The sequence below is a fragment of the Prionailurus bengalensis genome, chromosome B1 (genome assembly GCF_016509475.1).
Source record: "Prionailurus bengalensis isolate Pbe53 chromosome B1, Fcat_Pben_1.1_paternal_pri, whole genome shotgun sequence".
NCBI classification, from domain to species: domain Eukaryota; kingdom Metazoa; phylum Chordata; class Mammalia; order Carnivora; family Felidae; genus Prionailurus; species Prionailurus bengalensis.
In genome coordinates, this window is record NC_057344.1 from 31,699,929 (window position 1) to 31,716,181 (window position 16,253).

General features: G+C 52.1%; 2 long non-coding RNA genes across 2 annotated transcripts; one reads left to right on the forward strand and one right to left on the reverse strand.

The window, feature by feature from the left end:
* Positions 1 to 840: 840 nt before the first annotated feature.
* On the reverse strand, positions 841 to 4,394 carry LOC122472014. The gene is made up of 3 exons (XR_006294328.1): positions 3,541 to 4,394; positions 1,641 to 1,692; positions 841 to 1,040 (listed from the first exon to the last, which is right to left on the reverse strand). It is a non-coding gene; the product is annotated as an uncharacterized LOC122472014 (long non-coding RNA).
* A 5,357-nt stretch (positions 4,395 to 9,751) lies between these two features.
* LOC122472021 lies at positions 9,752 to 10,931 on the forward strand. Its single transcript, XR_006294332.1, has 2 exons — positions 9,752 to 10,010; positions 10,489 to 10,931. It is a non-coding gene; the product is annotated as an uncharacterized LOC122472021 (long non-coding RNA).
* The last annotated feature ends 5,322 nt before the right edge of the window (positions 10,932 to 16,253 follow it).

Genomic DNA, 16,253 nt, shown 5'->3' on the forward strand with positions numbered 1-16,253 from the left:
CAATGTTTATTTATTTTTGGGACAGAGTGAGACAGAGCATGAACGGGGGAGGGGCAGAGAGAGAGGGAGACACAGAATCGGAAACAGGCTCCAGGCTCTGAGCCATCAGCCCAGAGCCCGACGCAGGGCACGAACCCACGGACCGCGAGATCGTGACCTGGCTGAAGTCAGACGCTTAACCGACTGCGCCACCCAGGCGCCCCTTTATTTATTTTAATTTATTTACTTATCTTGAGAGAGAGAGAGAGAGAGAGAGAGAGAATATCCTAAGCAGACCCTTCACTGTCAGCACAGAGCCTGATGCAGGGCTCGATCCCACAAACTGTGAGGCCCCAACCTAAGCCAAAACCGAGAGTCAGACGCTCAACCAACTGAGCCACCCCAGGAGCCCCGTGTTCAAAACGTTTTAAAAGAAAACAACTTGTGAAAGCTAAACCTGTTGGGCAAATGCTGTCGTGAACTTGATTTCTGTGCTTTATTCCACTATCTACAGGTGTTGTTGTTATTTTGTCACATTTGAAAAAACCGTGGTAAAATATATACAACATAAGGCTTGCATTGTCACCATTTTTACCTGTCCCGTTCAGCGGCACTAAGCACGCCGTCTCTTTGTCGTGCGGCCATCCCCACCGTCCATCTTCAGAGTTTTCTTCGTCATTCCAAATTGAAACTCGGTCCACAGTAAACACTAACCCTCCACTGCTCCCCCCATCCCTCAGCCTCTGGCAACCACCATTCTGCTTTCTGTCTCTGAAAGTGGCTACTCTAGGGTGTCTCAAATGAATCACGCGGTATTTGTCCTTTTGTGACTGGCTTATGTCACTTAGTACAATGTCTTCCAGTCAGCTGCGTTTTAATGGTGGTATCCCATTGCCTATAACAGAGCCTGACGCATAGCAAGCATTTAATTAACATATGTGATGGGGCATCCGGGTGGCTCCGTCGGTTAAGCATCTGACTCTTGGGTCTCAGCTCCGGTCTTGATCTCAGGGTTGTGAATTCAAGCCTCATCTTGGGCTCAGTGCTGGGTGTGAAGCCTGCTTCAAAAACAAAACAAAACAAAACAAAACAAAACAAAAAAAACAGCCTACTTCAAAAAAAATATATATATATATATGGAACTAACAGCCAAATGAATGAATGAATGAATGAATGAGTGATTCCCACCACACTGGACACCAACTCAGACGGAGCTACATCATTGTCCTGTAGGTGGCACTCACGATGTCTTACCACCAGGCTGCTGAGTCTGTTAAGGAACTGATCTCTTTGGATCCCTTCCAGGAAGTGAAGCAAACATTTCCCCAGACTGGGTTTGTCACCCTTGCCACCATTTGTTGCCCCACGGGAGGCCCAGCTGCCTGAAGTCTCTGGGTTAGTCACAAGCCACGAACTCAAGGGGAGGCATAGCTGAGACTACTCACAGAAGGAATTCTCTCCTCTGGGGAACCACTCACCGCATTCCTTCCCATGAAATAATAACAACATCAATAGCTAACATATTTGTGGGCTTACTCCGTGGCAGGTGCTCTGTAAGCAATATCTCATTTAACTGATAAATACCCCTGAATTAGGCACTGTAAGATTCCTTGCTCTGCAAAACAAAAAAAGCAAAGGCAAAGAGAAGTTAACTAACTTACCCATGGTCATCTAGCTGGGAAATGGAAGCACCGGGATCTGAATCTCTAGAACCTACCAGGCAGAAGAAAAACAAAAACAAAAACAAAAAAAACCCCACAACCAACCACTCGGGCTGAGAGCACTTTTCAATAAATTATGCTGAAGTTAACCAGGATCCTTCTGAATGGTTTTTCTAAGTTTGAATAATATTTATTGAATGTGTTTTGACCAACGCACACGCCAATGTTAAGTCACGGAATCCCACCAAAAAAGATAATCACTTAACATATTAAAATTTCCTCCCAGTTTCCTCCCAGTTTTTTTCCCTCTACTCCTGTATTTTAAGTTAGTTGATATAATGAGTGTCTTTATTCTATTAAGAAAGAGGCAAAGGGGGGTGGGGAGGGCAGGGCGCCTGGTTGATTTAGTCAGTTAAGGGTCCAACTCTTGATCTCAACTCGGGTGTTTTTTGTTTTTTTTTTAATTTATTTTTTTTTTAACTTACATCCAAGTTGGGGTGCCTGGGTGGCTCAGTCGGTTGAGTGTCCGACCTCGGCTCAGGTCACGATCTCACGGTCTTTGAGGTGGAGCCCCGCGTCGGGCTCTGTGCTATTAGCTCAGAGCCTGGAGCCTGCTTTGGATTCTGTGTCTCCTTCTCTGTCTGCCCCTCCTCCACTCATGCTCTGTCTCTCTCTGTCTCAGAAATAAACAAGCATGTTTAAAAAATTTACACTGAAGTTAGTTAGCAGATAGTGCAACAATGGTCAACTCAGGTTTTGATCTCGGGGTTGTGAGTTCAAGCCCCGTGATGGGCTCTGCACTGGGCACGAAGCCTAATTAAAAACAAAAAAAAGAGAGGCATGGGTCCTCTCTTGGCACACGTGCCGTCTGCACCCACTCCTCCTGCCTTCTCTCCGGTAGGTCTCTACCACGGGCCCACCAAGTGATACAGTAAAATCGGGAACGTTAACGTGCGGTAAGAATGATGGCATTGACAGTGAGCATCCACCCTGTGCCAGGCATCGGGCCGAGGAAGCACCTCACGTATGTGATCTCATGTGGTTCTCTCTCCCCCACCCACATTCCATGGGAACCATTATTATGCTCATTTTACTGATGAGCAATCCGAGGCCTAAGATTTAACACGTGGCTCTGTCTCTTCCCTTTCCTTCCTGAAGAACTCAGTCCGAACACCACCGGCTGAGGCCTAGAAAGGTAGGTGTCCACACAGAGGGTGGCAAGGGGTCTAGACTGGAGTGCCAGAGCTTTGCAGATGCAAAGCCTGTCTGCAGGAGGGTACAAGGGCTTCTTGGGTCAGGGGGTGACTGGGTGTGGGGTATTAGGCCCTGAACAGGGTGCCCCAGCGCGAGATATCAGAACCAGAGCAGATCGAGGAGGGAGCCCATGCAGAAGTTGTGGGGGACAGCATGGGGTATGAGATCCGGAGCAGGGTGCGGAAGGGGCTGTGGGGTGCTGGAGCCCAAGCCAGGTGAGGACGGCTTCCCTACGGAGAAGGGATCCAGTGGTGGTGGGAGATCGGTTACCAGAAGCGGAGGTTAAGTACTCATATTACAGACCATGCAAGCCAGATGTCCCTCTGTTGGACAAAAAAGTCAAAAAACTAAAGGGAGGGCACTAGGACAGATCCTGTGGGTCTAGATCGCCACTGGGGTCTTGGTTTGAGGTCACTGTTTGCAACACTACAGGCAGACACAGAAATAGATGATGTATATGTATAGATGTAGACGAATGAACATATCTTGATGTATATCCTTAGCTCTGTCCACTGAGAGGGCCTGGGGGCCACAACGCCCCACCCGTAACAAGCATACCTACCCCCCAAATCTCGGTTTCTGAATTCATTCTCTGCTCAAAAGAACCAGCAGCTACGGGGACAAATGGCCGAGAGAAGATACAAACCACCTAGAATATTCGCGTACTCTTCGTGCAGGAAAGTGCTCAAAGATTGATGGGGACGTTCCAAAAGGACGCAGCAGCCAGCTCCAAGAGGCCTGACGGAGGACAATTTGAGTGTCAAAAGAAAACACGACAAACATGGATGGCAACCCACGGAACAGCACAGGGATCCGTGATGCCGCACCCCTGTAAGTAAATAGACAAGTGAACTAAAGGTGCCTGGAGAACAGGTTTCAAAGGACCTCCCCACAAAACGTGCAATCATTGCAATGGAAAAAAGTGACTTTACAGTGGAGAGAGCTTGGCAGACATCGGCTTCATCAAATGGCAAGAGCAATCATCCCAGTAATGGTTCCAAGTGAAATCGGGGAACAGCCCGACAGGCCTAAGTGAACACGACGCAGATGTTCCTGCCAAAGACTCATAGCCCGAATCCAATCAAGAGGAAACCTTAGACAAGCCCAAACTGAGGACAGTCCACAAGACAACTGACATGTAATGCACAGCAGCGTGAAGCAGGGTTATGCAGGTCAAGGCTGAAGAACAAGTTCACGTCGAGCCAAATGCAACGTGTGACCCTCGGTGAGATCCTTTGCTATAAAGAACGTTATTGGAACGATTGATAGCTCTCCAGGTATGGCGGTATTAATGTCCACGTCCTGATTTTGATGGCTGCGTCCTACACAAGTAGAAGGTTCTTATGGGTGGGAAATACATGCTAAGGCACTGGGGCACGATGTAGCATCAGGCCAGCAACTTACTCTTGAGGGCTCAGCAGGGGGAAAAAAGGAATTTTTTTTGTTTTACTTGCAACTTTTCTGTAGGTCTTTGACACTTAAAAAATTTTTTTTGTGTTTTTATTTTATTTTTGAGAGAGAGAGAAAGAGAGAGAGACAGAGCATGAGCAGGGCAGGGGCAGAGAGGTGGGGGAGGCGGGGAGTAGAATCCAAAGCAGGCTCCAGGCTCCGAGCTGTCAGCAAAGAGCCCGACACGGGGCCTGAACCCACGAACCGTGAGATCATGACCTGAGCTGAAGTCGGACACTCAACCGACTGAGCCACCCGGGCGCCCCATTGACTTTTTTTTTTTTTTTTTTTTTAAGATGAATGACCATATCCAAGGTCACCTAACTAGTTAGAGGAAAGATTCAAACCCAGGTCTAGAAACCAAGCCCTCCACGTCTACTCGGAGTTGTTAGTTCACTCTTCTGTAGGACAGTTCATTCTGGCCTGGGGAGGCGGGCTGGGGGTGGGAGCCCCCTTAAGCTAGCCTCTATGTCTTTAGAAATGTCCCCATCGATCTTTGAGCACATCTTCATAACAACAGAGTATTGTAGGCTCCTTGTGTCCTCTCCTCGCTCCAGCCGTTTGCCCTAGGAGCGCGGGTTCCTTCTGGCCGAGGTGGACATGTTTCGCACAAATGTTTTCAACCGCTTCATCCTCTGGAGTTCACGTGCCTCTCAGTCACCGAAACTGAGGGCACTGTGCCAAGGAAAGCAAAGTCCCCAGCCCTCTGTGCCATCGCAGCTTCCTGGGCTGCTCCAGATCTGCCTCCAGGGATAGCTGAGCTGAGTCTGGCCCCCTAGAGGGGTCTGGCCCCTTCCCACATGAGGGCTGAGGCCGGAGGGGCTCAGGCCCAGAAGGCCGCAGAAGCAGCGAAGGACTAAACGTGCTGGGGACCCTGCAGTGACGCTGAGGGGCTGCCCTCGCCCGGAAGCACCCTTTCCACTAGCAGAGGGGGCTTGGAATCACCCAGCGGCACCTACCAGTTTCACTTTCTGATCCTCAGGGAAGTATCGGGATGAGAGACCGTGGGTTTTCTTCTACCTGAAAAGTCTCAAGTCACCATGTAAACACACAGCCCTTCTGGGTTTTCTATTAGAGTGAAATTTTTTAACATCTACGACGATATCTGTTGCACCTGTGCCCCTAGTGGATGGAAAGCCGGAAGGTAAACTCGCCAGAAAGAAAGCACTAGTCTGACACAGAGACCAAAGGATGGCACCCCACGGTCGCTAACTTTTTTTCTGGACCACGTCGGTCGGCACTGACCCTCTCCAGGTGGGTGTCAGTGGCCCCTCTGGGCTCTCTCTTCTTCCCCTCATCTCCTGGGGGGCCTCCCTCTCTCCACCCCTGTGCGCTCCCCCACAGAATCCTGGCAGAATCACAAACCTCTGGCTCAGGCTTCGCATCCGGTCCACCTGGTCCCCAGGCCGTGGTGCTGGAGGGGAGGCGGGTCTGGGGAGCTAAGAGGGTGGGAGTATGGGGGGGGGGGTGTCACATAAAGGGCAGTGGGCCCTCTCGGGCTATGGCGCAATGACATTCCCAAAAGACATGCCTCCCTTGGGGACGCCTGGATGGCTCAGTCACCAGCTCTTGATTTCGGCTCAGGTCATGATCTCATAGGCCGTGGGTTCGAGCCCTGCATCAGGCTCTGCGCTGACAGCCCAGAGCCTGTTGGGATTTTCTCTCTCTCCCTCTCTCTCTCTGCCCCTCCCCTGCTCTCCCTCTTTCTCTCTCTCTCTCTCTCTAAAAATAAAAACATTTAAAAATAAATAAATAAAAGACCTACCTCTCTGGATGGGCTAGTGAAACAGCCACAACAATCCCTCGCATCCTGCGTGCCTTTTTTGCGGTGTGACTTTTGCCACTCTTATCAAAAGATGGTGCCCATGACCCTCCAGAGGCCCCGTGACTTTTTTAGTCCGCAGACTGCAGAAGTGCCTCCTGGGCCTTGGCGAGAAAGGCCACTCAGAACCAAGGAGCCGTGCGGCTAAGAGCCGGCCTGGCCCACGGAAACGTGGAGGGCTCCGTGGAGAACCGAGGGGCTCCAGCTGAGAGCCGGCACCCACCGAGCCACGCGAGTGAGGCCACCGCAGACCCTCCCCGATAGGCTCCCATCTGACCGCCACCTCACAAGCGACCCCAGGCGGCAAAACTGCCCCCCTCTGAGCCCCACGCAGATGGCCCGTTCACACACAAACGGCCGGCTTGAAGTCACTAGGTTTTGGGGGATAGGAAGTTGTTATCCTGGAAAGACGCAGAAGGGGAGGACAGATGTGCAATCTACCGGTGGCACCCGCAAGTGACTAGTGAGAGCCCAAGACACATTCGGCTCGCTCTGGGTGCCGTAGGACGGCCAAGACGTATCTGGTGGCATCTCCACCGGGGAGGAAAAATTAAAATTCCTTGACATAAAACAAGGGCAGGCCACTCCTGAGCACACAGACGTGTGTGGAGGGGCTCTGAACGCTCTGAACAAGGCTGCAGCTGTCGGGGAGGCACTGAAAATGGTGAGGCGCACACGAGGCCTGCAGGAGGACTGGCGGAGAGCGGGGAGAACATTCTAGGTGCGGATAGCAGGGGGTGAAAACATATAAATGAGCTTTGCTGAGGAGCGGGGCAGCATCGCGCTGAGAGGACAAAGGGCAGGAAGACAACAGCCAGGCCAGAACGAAGAGGGGTCTCTAGGGTTCACCGGGAGGCTTCAGCGGCAGTGAAAAGCTGACATCAGCAAAACCCGCCCAGCCTGGCATTTTGTAAAACGCTATGGAAGACCTCCCAGAACGAGCCTTTCGGGGCGCCTGGGTGGCTCAGTCATTGAGCGTCTGACTCTTGATTTGGGCTCAAGTTGTGGCCTCATGGTTTGTGAGTTCAAGCCCTGCATCGGGCTCCGCGCTGACCGTGCGGAGTCTACTGGGGATTATCTTTCTCTCTCTGCCCATCCCCCCCTCGCAAAATACATAAATAAACAACCACAACCACAGAAAGATTGAGCCTTTCGTCAAAGCAGGGCCCACCTGGAGAAGGAAAGGAGGCAGGGGCCAGGCTCAGGAGGGTTTGGCTGACCGCTGCACTCAGGAAGGAAGGCATACACCTACGTGCCCAGAACATGGCTCGGCCCCACACCGTGCCATCAGTCAAGCTACTTCCTAAATCAGGGTCCACGGGTATTGCAAAGAGAAGCGTCACCTGTCCTGGCCAGCATCCGGGCACTCACACAGCCTTACTCTGCCCCAGGGAAGAGGGCACTGGGGAACCCCAGTGTCACAATGCCTCTCCCCCCCAAATCGGCCACACCTCTCCAGCCTTCCTCCTCCCTTCTCTTCGGGGAGGTACCACCCTCCCTGCCAGGCTTCTCCCGGCTCTCCTCCGTGTTGCCTCAGCCATGCCAGGGCACTGATCTCACTGGAAGGCGGCACCCACCGCATCCCATAAAGATGGGAGTCCCATCCGACAACTGCCTTAGCGTGGGAGGCGCTATTTAAGACTGCACCTCCCTTAAGGGAAGCAATACGTCCAGTATCCTTACTCCTAATTTATAGGTGGAAAAACTGAGTCATGGAAATGATTTACCAGGGTACTCTCAACGTTTCAGTGACTCATCAGGGCCAAGATCCCACACAGTCCAAACCACAGGCTGTGTGGCTCGGAGCACGTATCTCTGCTCTGTGCTGCATCACAGACAAGGGACCTAGCTGGAACCAGAAGTTTTGCCTAGGGCTCTACTGGGGCATTTCTGGGGTCCCACCTCCCAGACCCTGTTAGGTTTCCACCATTCAAGCGAGAACCCCAGACCCAACATCGAGTTGCAAATCAAGGAATTCTGGCTGGGGACAACCTGGGCGGGTCTGTGTACCTATGAGAGAGAGAATGCCCTCCAATGCGTGTCTTTGTGCGTGTGTCCGTGCTGATGCAGTCGGTATCAGTAAGTTCCCTCTGTTGTGATGTTTCAGAATCTTCTAAAAAGAATAAACAAGTTGAGACCCTGGCCTTAACGTAGAGGGAGGCTGCAGGGGGCTGTGCATCCCAGAAACAGATGGCCACCTAGGTCAGGCACCTATTCCGAGGCCGCTTAGCCATTCTGTCGACTCTATTTGGCTCTTATCTGTGTTCCCAGTATCCAGAGAAGCCCCACAAATCAACTTCCATCTCCTTCCAGAAGGGAAAAAGGCTAAGTGTGTTAAGCAGTGGGATGCTGGGAAAACCACAACAGTGCCATTCACATAGATCACAAACCCTTACAACAGTGAGCTATTGTCCCGCCTACTCACGAAGACCCCACGGCTCAGAAAGGCTACCTTGGCCAGGTGACGTTGCCCGGCATGGGAGCGTCGTACCTTGGCCAGGGACGTTGCCCGGCATGGGAGCGTCGACTTGCACCAGGCGGACTCCGCAGGGTGGACTAGCCTGGAACCTCCGGGCGCCCTCCCACTCCTCCAGTCCTTGACCCCAGCAAGCCAGTGTCCCTGCCTCCATCTCATCACTCCCTCTGCCTGGGGCGCCCACGTCTCCACCGCCAGAGGCTAGATCGCCCCCAGGGCCCACGCCTCCTCCGCCCTGGAGCTCACACCTCCATGCTCAGGCCCCCTCAACGTCTCCCCATAGCCGCCCCTCTCTCCGGGTCCTCCTGGTTGCCTGTATTCCACTCTCCATCCCACTCACCCGCACCGCACAGAGCGCACAGTAGGCGTGTGGGTCGCTGGGTGCCCCCACCCCTCCAGCAAGCACCAGGGACACGACCCCGACGTCCCTCCCCTCGGGCGCGGGTTCCAGCAGCTAAGGGAGGGAAGGGCGGCGGCTGGAGAACGGCCTGGGAAGCAGAGAAAAGCCCAGAAGCGTGCTGTGACCGGAAACCTCCCGGGCGCGGCGACGGTGCCAGAGCCAAGGCTGAGCGGGCGCCGGTACGCCTGGCCCCGAGGGCCCTAGACGGCCCAGGACGGCCCCCTCCCGCGCCGCCCCGTCCAGTCCCCTGATGGGCCAGTAATGGTTCTCCAGCGCCACGGTCTTCCAGGGGAAGAGGGACGCAGCCACGCCGGCTGAGACCAGGCCTCCGCCCCCATCCCCTCCCCACCCCACCCCTGGCCCCTGCCCACCCTCCTCCCTCCTCCCCCTCCTACTCTTCCCCCCCCCCCCCGCCCCTTCCCTTTCCTCCCCTGCTCCTCCCCCTGCCGCCCGGCCCCCCTTCTCCCACCCCGCCCTCGGTGCCGCCGCGCCCTTCCCGCCCCGCCCCGGCCCCGGCCCCGGCCCCGGCACCCCGCGCACCCCGCGGCGCAGTCTCCCGGCGCCGCGCGTCACCGCTCGGCCCACCTCCTCCGCAGCCAATCAGTCCTCTCCTCCGCATCCGGCCGGTCCTCCCCCGGGAAACCTGTGGCCCCAGACGCGGAATCCAGGGCAGTGTGTGCAGTAACCGTGCGCTAGGGCAAGTCCGGGGCTGCAGAAACCGGAGGGCGGGGCGGGGCGGAGTGGGGGCGCGACAGGAGTCCTGGAGCAGTAACCGGGGTGGGGGCGCGACAGGAGTCCTGGAGCTGTAACCGGGGGGGGGGGGGGGGCTGTAGTTGGTCACGTGCGTTTGAGCACTTTATGACTTACAAAATGCTTTCCTAGGAATGCTCTCACTTGGGCCGCGGAACAACCCGGGGAAGATGGTGTTATTATCTCCTTTCACAGGGGAGGAAATTAAAGCTTGGAGAGGTAAAGGAATTCGCCCAAGGTCCCAGACTGGGCGGCGGAGCCTGGTCGGGTCAGACCAGATCCGGGCCGCGCTCCACCGTCCTCTTGTTCGGAAAGCCGAGCACACGTTGAAGCACGGGTGATTGTCTCCATCAGCCCCGATCTCGGTTTCAGATCCACTTGCCTGGTCTGTTCTTCTAAGCGTTTCGATGGTAGGGCATGGGAAAACGGGGGAGATGCTGGGGTGAGAGGCGGAGTTTAAGCAGGGACGTTGAGGGTGAGGAAGCCAAGGGAAAGGAGTAAGTGCAAAGGGTTGCGGTGCGATTTCTTCTGCTACAAGCCTGATTGCTGGCAGGGGAGAATCTGCATTCGCTAAGGAAAGCCCTGGGAGCTTTGGGTGGAGGGGCAGATCCCTCTTCACTCGCGAGTGCCCCCGAGGAAGCACAGAGCTGGGTGCTTCGTGAATCCCGGGGCCAGGCTGATGGGGGGGGGGGGGCAGCCCGCTCCAATTACAGCGCCCGAACTCGCGCCCGAGGACACACCCAAAACAAGGGGCCCGAGTAAAGACCTCGAGGGTGCCTCGGCTGTGACCGGATGCTCCTTCGGCAGCTCGCCGTGCCGGCGGGCCCTCGCATTCCCTGCAGCTTCTTCCTGCCGATGTCTGCAGAGCTCACGTCCTCTGCCACAAAGGACTCGTTCCCAGCGAGGCCTCCCTGACCCCCTCGCTGCCTAATGTCCCTAAAACCCTAGCCCTCGGTAGGGTCTACGCAGTGCTTCTCAAACCTGAATGTCGAATCACCTGGGCATCTTGCTGCAACCCAAATGCACATTCAGCGGGCTCAGGACGGGTCCCCAAGTTTCTAAGAGGTTCCCACCTTATGTTGCTGCTGCCTGTCCGCCCGGGCATGTGGAGGACATTTTAAATAGAAAAGATCAAACACACTTAGACTGTATTTTCATACTGATTTTTTTTTTTTTTTACTCCGTTTTTCCCTGCACTAGAACGTAAATTCAGAAGGGCAAAGATTTGGTCTAGTTTGTTCCCCACTATGCCCTCCGCACCTAGAAGGGGTATCTGGTACACAGTAGGGGCAGTGGTTCCCAAAGAAGGAATGAATGAAATACAAGCCAAAAAAGAAAACAGGGGGATAAATCTGGCATACAAAGTAGAATTCAAGGTGAAAAGCCTAAATGGACACAAGGTTTATTTTGCATTTATTTATTTTTTTTTAATTTTTTTTTAGCGTTTATTTATTTTTGAGACAGAGACAAAGCATGAACGGGGGAGGGTCAGAGAGAGAGGGAGACACAGAATCTGAAACAGGCTCCAGGCTCTGAGCGGTCAGCACAGAGCCCGACGCAGGGCTCGAACTCACGGACCTCGAGATCGTGACCTGGGCCGAAGTCCGCCGCTCAACCCACTGAGCCACCCAGGCGGCCCCTTGCATTTATTTAAAAAAGAAAGAGGGGCACCTGGGTGGCTCAGTTGGTTAAGCCTCCACTTCGGCTCAGGTCACGACCTCACGGTTAGTGGGTGTGAGCCCCTCACGGGGCTCTCTGCTGTCAGCGCAGAGATCCTCTGTCCCCTCTCGCACACGCGCATGCTCTCTCTCTGTCACAAATAAATAAAAACATTTTTTAAAAACAGGAAGAAATAACAGCCACAAAACCTGAGGTCTTGAATCGCGTGATGTCAACTTACTGGAAGTAAAAACTGTCCAAAGAACAGGAAAAATTGTAAATATCACATTAATTTTAGGAACTTTAACTCCCTCTCTCTTGGTCATATCTCATAGGCAAAAGGTGACCTAGATGGGGGCGCCTGGGTGGCTCAGTTGGTTAAGCGCCCAACTTCGTCTCAGGTCATGATCTCATGGCTCATGAGTTGGAGCCCCGCCTTGGGCTCTGTGCCGACAGCTCAGAGCCTGGAGCCTGCTTCGTATTCTGTGACTCCCTCTCCCCCGCTCATGCTCTCTCTCTCTCAAAAATAAATAAATGTTAAAAAAAAAAAAAGGTGGGGCGCCTGGGTGGCGCAGTCGGTTAAGCGTCCGACTTCAGCCAGGTCATGATCTCGCGGTCCGTGAGTTCGAGCCCCGTGTCGGGCTCTGGGCTGATGGCTCAGAGCCTGGAGCCTGTTTCCGATTCTGTGTCTCCCTCTCTCTCTGCCCCTCCCCCGTTCATGTTCTGTCTCTCTCTGTCCCAAAAATAAATAAACGTTGAAAAAAAAAATTAAAAAAAAAAAAAAAAAGGTGACGTGGAAAACTATAAAGAAATTAACTTGAGAGGTACCCCATGCCCAGCTCTGAGCTAACTATGCAGAGCCTGCTTGGGATTCTCTCTGTCTGTCTCTCTCAAAATAAATAAATAAACTTTAAAAAAGAAATTAACTTGCTTTAAGAGCTCTATAGTGTGAGCCGGGGAGGGGCAGAGAGAAAGGGAGACACAGAATCCGAAGCAGGCTCTGGGCCGTCAGCACAGAGCCCGAGGCGGGGCTCGAACTCAAGAAGTGTGAGATCATGACCTGAGCTGAAGTCGGATGCTCAACCGACTGAGCCCCCCCGGGCGCCCCAAGAGCTCTATATTTACTTTTTGATTGTGGTAAAATACACATAACGTAAACTTTAGCGTTTTAGCCATTTTTAAATGTAGGGTTCAGTGACATTAAGCATGTTCACACTGTTTTGGAACCATCAGCACTCTCCATCTCCAGAACTTTTCATCCTCCAAAACTAAAACTCTGCGTCCATTAAACACTACTTCCCCATTCCCCCTCCTCCTGGCCCCAGGCAACCCCCATCCTAATTTCTGTCTCCGAATTTGACTACTCATGGTACCTCGTATAAGTGGATCATACAGTATCTTTCCTTTTCTAACTGACTTATCTCACTTCCGCAGCGTTCCCAAAGCTCATCCATATCGTGGCTTATGTCAGAGCTTCCTTCCTTTTAAAGGCTAAATAATATTCCATTTTAGGTACATACCACATTTTGTTTATCTGCTTTTTTTTTTTTTAACGTTTATTTTTGAGACAGAGAGAGACAGAGCATGAACAGGGGAGGGGCAGAGAGAGAGGGAGACACAGATCGGAAACAGGCTCCAGGCTCTGAGCCATCAGCCCAGAGCCCGATGCGGGGCTCGAACTCACGGACCGCGAGATCGTGACCTGAGCCGAAGTCGGACGCTTAACCGACTGAGCCACCCAGGCGCCCCTATCTGCTCATTCTTTGATGGACACTTGGGTTGTTTCTTCCTTTGGGCTACTGTGAATAACGCCGCTATGAACATGGTGTACGAATATATTTTCAAATCCCTGCGTTCAGTTCTGGGTAGACGCCCAGAGGTGGGACGGCTGGATTATATGGACCATTCCATATTTAATTTTTTCAGGAAGCACCATACCATACTGTTTTCCACAGCCGTTGTACCATTTCGTATCCCCGCCAGCAATGCGCAAGGACTCCAGTTTGTGTATAATCGCCATCCTATCGGATGTGAAGTGGTGTCTCTTCGTGGTTTTGATTTGCATTTCCCTGGTTAGTGGTGCGGAGCATCTTTTCATGGGCTTACTGGCCATTTGTGTAGCTTCTGTGGAGAAATGTCGATTCAAGTCCTTCGCCCATTTTTGAGTTGGATTGTTTGGGTTTTGCTGTTGAGTTACTAGAGTTGTTACATATTCCAGATATTAATCCCGTATCAGATGTATGCTTTACAAATATCTTCTCCCATTCTGTAGGTTGCCTTTCATTCCGTTGGTATGTACCCTTTGAAACACAGAAGTTTTTAATGTTGAACAAGTCCAGTTTCTTTTTTCTTTCATTGCCCATGCTTTTGGTGTCATCTCCAAGAAATCGTTGGCAAATCCCATGTCAGGAAGCTTTCCTCCCGTTTTCTTCTCAAGAGTTTTATAGTTTTAAGAGCTCTCGATTGACTTTTACAGAGAGTATATATTCTTTTTAAAATCTCCATACAGTTCGGGGTGCCTGGGTGGCTCAGTTGGTTGAGCGTCCGACTTCGGCTCAGGTCATGATCTCACAGTCCATGAGTTCGAGCCCCGCGTCAGGCTCTGTGCTGACCGCTCAGAGCCCAGAGCCCACTTTGGATTCTGTGTCTCCCTCTCTCTCTGCCCCTCCCCTGCTCATGTTCTGTCTCCCTCTGTCTCAAAAATAAATAAAAACATTAAAAAAATTTTTTAATCTCCATACAGTTCAAAAGTAGAAATGATACAGGCCATAATATCTAGCTGCAATGCAGTAAAAACTAGTCATTAATGTTCTAGTAATTATATATGTGAGCATTGTGAAGAGAGTAGATCTTAAAAGTCCTCATCACAAGGAAGAAAATGTGTACGTGATGGGTATTAACTAAACTATTGTGGTGATCATTTTGTAATATATACATATATCCACTCATCGTGTTTATACCTAAAAGTAATACAGTGTTTCATGTCAATTATATCGCAGTTTAAAAAACAACAATGAAAAGAAAACCAAAAGCACTAGAAGGTAAAGCATGTAGCGTGGACTTGATTCTGACCTACCTCTGTTTCCTATGCAGTTGAATATAACACCCTCACACAGCTGGTGTCCATCAATTCGGGTCAAATAAACAAGTTTCTCCTCAACATTCCCAAAGGCAAATAGCCTGCCCACCCACACCTCAATCCACCATCCCAAACAAAAACAAACAAACAGAACGCTAGTACTTAATGACAAAAGGCTAACCACCTGGAAAGGTTAGAACCCTCTCTTTAACTCTTGGGTCAGAGAGAAAGTCAACACTGAAATGATAGATCGTTAAGGAAAGAACACTGAGGACACTTAGCTACGAAACATAAACTTAAGGAAATCAAAAGGAAGAAACTAAGGAAAAAGCAAAAGTCGATTATTTAGAAAAAAAAAATACTTGTGAACAAACAAAAAATAGAGTGTTTTCCCATTAAGAAAACTGGGTACAGCCGACGGCCAGGAATTGGAGGAGCTGCGTGTGGTGTCAGAAGAGAGAAGGGGAATCAAAAAACCCTGGCTTCCCCTGCTGCCTGTCACAGCCTGAGGCCACCCCTCGGAGTTCACTTCTGACAACTCACTAGGTCTGTGAACTTGGACGTATGTTCCTCTCGGCAATATGGGACGTGTACATGGGAGTGGCTGTTAGGATGCATTGTTGATAATGAAATTGTTAAGGAGAATATTAACATCTCATTTCACCCTACGAGAGGTCCTCAAGAGGAATATGTGGGTAGAAATCCAAGTACCAAGCCTGGGGCCTGGGGGAGGGACGGGGGGAGTACCCGTCCACCTGTGACAAAGGGAAGAAGGGCATCCAGCCGAGCAGCAGGTCCAACCAGTCCAGGAGGCCCAGGGCTTAGTCAAGGTCAAATATGTGCTCCCTCCTCCTCCACTGTCTCCCTGCAGGTGGAGGAGGGTGAACATGAAGCTCGCACCATCTATACCGGGAAGGACCTGAACTCGTTGTCCCCAGGGGTTTTCCTAGCTGTGCCCGCCTCTGGTCAGATCTGAGGCTGAGCAACAGCGAAGGGAAGCCAGCTGGAGGAAAGTGGCAGTTTTCCCGCTTGGGTGTCGAGACTGCGGATGGTGGCAGTGGTGGGATATTTAGGGAGTCCCGATCCAGGTGTGGACCTCAGGATGTTTCTAGCTTCTTGCTTGCCTGTGCTGGCAGAGGTTGGCCTGTTTGGAGCACTAGGCCAGACAGGGATTCTCTGCACCTTGAGGAGCCTGTGAAGCTGGGGGGGGGGGGGGGGAGCCTGACATGTACAGGGAGTCCCAAAGGTCACAGTGCGAGGAGCAGAGCGTAATGGCCAGACGTCCTCAGCGTCATGGCCCCGGAGTCACAGAACGGTAAAGGAATTCTGGGTGGCGGGCCCGGCTTGCTCACTTGGGCAACCTTTTCCGCTGGCTCTTATCTCCCGTGGGCAGATGGGGACACGAGGGGAAATGCCAGGTTCCCGAGCAGAATAAAGGGCTCGCCAGGTATGTGTCCTCCAAAACCACATGAACCATAAGTCAACAGATGCAGTGCCCACAGTGCCCGATTGTGTAAGTTGCCTGCAAGATCAAGATTGCCAGGAAGAAGCTGGTGTTTCCGGCTGGGGCTTTCTCTCCTTGCCCTCGTGCCCTCATTTGGATGCAGCAGAGAAAGAATAGTGCGTGGCTGCACTTTGGGGGATCGTCCGCCACGTTCCGTGATGATCCTGTTCAATTGTTATGATTTGGGCAAGTTGCCGCCACGCCTCAAAGGATAGGCACG